The sequence below is a fragment of the Aegilops tauschii genome, chromosome 7 (genome assembly GCF_002575655.3).
Source record: "Aegilops tauschii subsp. strangulata cultivar AL8/78 chromosome 7, Aet v6.0, whole genome shotgun sequence".
Taxonomy (NCBI): domain Eukaryota; kingdom Viridiplantae; phylum Streptophyta; class Magnoliopsida; order Poales; family Poaceae; genus Aegilops; species Aegilops tauschii.
This window is the reverse complement of record NC_053041.3, coordinates 10,702,502-10,707,102: the sequence shown is the minus strand read 5'-3', so window position 1 is coordinate 10,707,102 and position 4,601 is coordinate 10,702,502. Positions and strand designations below refer to the sequence as shown.

The window sequence follows — 4,601 nt, the reverse complement described above, 5'->3', positions numbered from 1 at the left end:
TCCTAATTAGAATTTCCCATCATCCTCGATTATTATAGAAAGCTCTTCTCGACTATACATGGCCATTCCTCGGGCTGGGCCAGGCTTCGGGCCAGGCCTAACCAAGCCCGGTGTAGAAAACCAAGGCCCGTCCTGGCCCGGGCGGCGGTCCTAAAAATCAGGCCCAAGCCCGGCCCGCCAGTGTAAAAGCCGGCCAGGCCTCTTTGTTAAATCGCAAATATGGCGGGCCCGGGCCTAGCCTTCGGGCTCAAAATCTAGGACCAGGCCCGACCCGTGGGCAAGGCCAGGCCGGGCCGGGTCGGGCTTTTTCAGGTCGGGTCAGGTCAGGCCGTCCGGGCAGGGCTGCCCATGGCCAGGTATATTCCCGGCGTCCCAGACAGCTTAACCTGCTCAATGGGGCGACAACTTTGCATGTGTACCTCAAGCCCTCTCTTATTTCTGAGGACCATATGGCAGACCTAACAAAATACTAGGTAGTTCATGCAGAGTAGGAGGAAAAAAACTGGGCCCAATGTAAAAGGAAAACAATTTGGCCCACCGACAATAGGTTATGTAACAGTTATGTAGTGCAAATATCATGATGCCTTAATACATTGAGCACGATAACTTAATGAGTAGTTTGGGCCGCCTATGGAACAAGATAATCCCATCCAATTCTGTTTAAGGACATTAGACTTTCCTTTGTAATGTTTCCCAATCATAGATCATCGGCCTCAGTAATCCACATCTTACTTATATTTGAAAGGAAACAAACAACCCCCAATAAAACCAGTTGAAGTTATTTGGGTCAGCTGATCAAACACTTGTGTTTAGTGGTGTTTTGATACGTACACGTCAACCTGGCCAGCGGAAACTTGCCGGTGGTGGGCTAGGGTTCAAACGTGATTGATCTGAATGTATTGCTATATAATCCAAACGCCAGTGTAATGGATAGAGTTCAGTGGTTAGTACAAATGGAGACGGATCGAGCTCAGTGGTTTCTGAATCATGTTGTTGATGTGGCTCTGCCATGTAGCTGAAACATGAAGTTTTGAGAGGAACAGACCGACAGTATTCGTACAACCATAGTGCAAAGTTGTAAATTATTTTTAGGAACAAAAATTGTATAAAAATTGCATGAAATGTAATATCTCATCAGATCGAGATCAAGTATGGGCAACAACGCATGTTTCCCATAAGTTCCGAGTGCCAACCTACGCTAATAAATGTGCCCTTGACAAGGTCTAATCATTACCACCATCCACAACGGTGGGGTTTTGCCACCGAAAAATTTACGATTTCTCTCCGTCCATACCACTCAATAGGTGTGGTTGCCACCCGATGTTCTCCTTGGCCACACTCTGCCCCAACCAAGCATTGTTGGGTTCCTTAACAGGGTAAGGACAAACTGCCCCCCCCCCTCCATTAATAAATACCCCTACAACCATCCCCCATGAACCCTCGATTGCATGATTTTTCAATCTCCATCATTCTAACACACAAACAACCTTCATCAATTAAGTTATATATTTATTTGCTTTCATACCCCAAACGATATGAACAACATCAAATTTTAATTAACCATCATCATACAATTCTAGTTACTAGGAATATGTAATCCTAGTCCACGAGGAGGAGGTGAAGTGATGTAGAGATGTAGCAAAGAGCTGCTGAGGCTGGCCATCATAGATAACTCCTCATATTCCTTCATTAACCCTTCTGAAACCGACGTAAACTCTGTTTTGTCAGCGCAATCGTTGATGGCTTTGGTTGTTTTCGCAATGCAATCAGGCAGGTCGAAGGGCGTCGGACCTTCGTTGCCTTTGCGAATCTCAAAGCTCTCGATGATATCATGGCAGATTTCGAGGGTGCTCACCATGCCACCGTAGTCCACTCGGCAGGACCCAAGGGCGTGAGTCGCGAGCTTGTCCTTGGTGGCACCATGGATCAAGTTCTCAACCTTGGCCGTCATGGCCGTGGCTCAGGGCTTCATGGCGTTGACGGCCACGAGAGCTAGGATGCGGTAGTCCTTCGCGTCGGTGCTTCGTTTGTCTGACTGGAGCGTTGATACACAAAAGTCATATGTGAAGCGCACCTTGAAGAAGTCACTCGAGACATTCTTGCATGCTTCCAACATGATGCTTGATGACATGGGCTTGGTGTCAGAAGCTTGAGCGGTGATGGCCACGGAAAGGAGAATGATGACAATTCCAGAGAATTCTAAGCAGTGGGTTTGCACCGTTTCCATTGCTGCCAGGCTTGCTAGAAAAATATATTGTAATTGAGGGAGATGATGAATGGATCAAATGGAACTGTAGTGCAGAGATGGATGGGTTGAGGTGGAGTACATACCTATGATTATGGTTTATATATAGTGCACTGAGTAGGGTTTCCAAATGCAATATGCCCCATGGATATCCAAATGATCAATGTTTAACTCTTTGCACATATACCTCGATGGACAATTGGATTTCCTCCTATTTAATCATGGGCAGTATTATCTAATATAGTGTCTCCTGGATGCCATTTTTTATGTAAGCTTAAAGGTGTTCCGGGTTAATAATGATGCATGTGTATCGTATATATCCATCGTGCAAGCGTATCCTAAATGGGTGTAAGCAATTAAATGTATTTAGGAAGGGGCACGGGTTGCCAATTATCTTAAATTTTACCGATTAACATGGTAATTTCTAGGTAGTGGCTAATTAGCAGAAGTATAGATATAGATAGATAGAAATATAGATAGAGAGATAGAGGTCAAGATAGATAGATAGATAGATATGTGTGTATATATATATATATATATATATATATATATATATATATATATATATATATATATATATATATATATATATATATAGTATATAGTATACATATAGATAGGTATAGATATAGAGATAGAGATAGAGATGAAGATATAGATAGATAGATAGACGTAGATATAGATAGATAGATTATCAAGGGCAGACTGCGCATAATCTTCCTTTAATGTCCCAAATCCATTTTGTGATATGGGGAAATAAAGTGAGATTCACTCTAGAAATACATAAAACTAGAACACATTCATGCCACACGTATTAATACTAGCACACCCAAAATGTGGATCTACATATATCTGTGCATATAGTGTCCGGAATACTAATTATTTGGATATCCGTGACTAAGCTGCATTGGATTTATGAACCTGCTGCTGCACTATATAGATGTCACAAGAACCGTACACCACCTCCATCTTTGCACTACAAAATCTGACTATCAATTCATCTCCACCTCTCTCTCAGCTACAAAGCCTACAATACAATTGCAGCTATCCTTGCAGCAATGGCAACCGCACGGGCGACCGCTGCCTTCTCCTCGGTTGCCATCATGCTCCTTTTTGTGTGCATCCGCGCACATGCCGGCGGGCGCGGCGACAAGATCAAGGTGGTGGACCTTGTGGTAGAAACCTGCAAGAACGCTTCGAGCAGCTGCCGCAACAAGCACCTGAACGTGACCCAGGAATTCTGCGTGCAGACTCTCCGGTCGGACAAAAGGATCTTCCAGGCCAAGGACCTCCGTGATCTGTCCCTTGTCGCTGTCGACATCCTCAAGATCCGTGTGGCAGCTGCCGGCGGCAAGGTGAAGGAAGCACTCTAGAAAGCCAAGAAAGGTACGGAGGAGGCGCTGGGCCTCAGGTATTGCCAGGTGGACTACGATGTCGCTATCGGCACCCTCGATCTCTGCGACGCCATGCTCAGGGACTTCCATGTCCCCAGGGGCGACGCCGACGACCCGTGGTCCTTTGAACTGCCCGAGCGTGTGGAGAAGGCGACTGACCATGTCAGCGACTGCGGGCATGATCTTCACATGGATAGCCAGACATTTATCAACGAAAACGAGGAGCTGATCAAGCTGGGCGACCTGAACAATGTCTTGCTAGGGCCATATGACTTTGATAGTTAATAATCTATTTTCTGCCAGAAACAATGTTCATGTAAAACCAACATTACTTTCGTTTGAAATAATAATAATAATGTTGTTTCGATATCGAGTATACCGCCGCCCCCCCTTGAGAACACTCATACCGTGCGAAAAATCTCAAATATTTTCAAACTATTGAATTCAAACGCTCAACTAATAGTTAAATATGTGGCATCTCTTAATGAACATCATGACAGGTCATGGCCTAGGTGGCAAAGCCAAGGTTTCCGCAGCAGCAAGTCTCGGGTTTGAGTCTGGTCGCTTTCATTTTTACTTTTTTTTAGGATGCAAAATGTAAAAACGTCGAACTCACGACGTTTGACCAAGCGGCAGAGGGGAAAATATCTGGTGCACCGGAGCTTGTGGTGCTACCGATGCACTGAACTCACATTGCACATTTAAAATGTTTAAAAAATTCTGAAAAAAATTTAGCACACTCATACAACATCAATGTAGGTTGTCACAAAATTTCAAGTTAAAATTCGAAACATAACTTAAAAAAAAAATAACAAATTCAATACTGAATAGTACATAACATAACTTGGGCTTTAGATTTGGCCTATTATCACACTGATGTCAAAATTTGTCATTTTTGTATCTCAAAAAATATTTCATATTTTTACACGAAATTTTGTGACGTCAAACATTGATGTTGCATT

General features: G+C 43.7%; 1 long non-coding RNA gene and 1 pseudogene across 1 annotated transcript; one reads left to right on the top strand and one right to left on the bottom strand.

The window, feature by feature from the left end:
• Positions 1 to 1,488: 1,488 nt before the first annotated feature.
• LOC141027743 (uncharacterized) lies at positions 1,489 to 2,730 on the bottom strand. The gene is made up of 2 exons (XR_012189603.1): positions 2,332 to 2,730; positions 1,489 to 2,241 (listed from the first exon to the last, which is right to left on the bottom strand). It is a non-coding gene; the product is annotated as an uncharacterized lncRNA (long non-coding RNA).
• A 314-nt stretch (positions 2,731 to 3,044) lies between these two features.
• On the top strand, positions 3,045 to 4,015 carry LOC141027662 (uncharacterized; annotated as a pseudogene).
• The last annotated feature ends 586 nt before the right edge of the window (positions 4,016 to 4,601 follow it).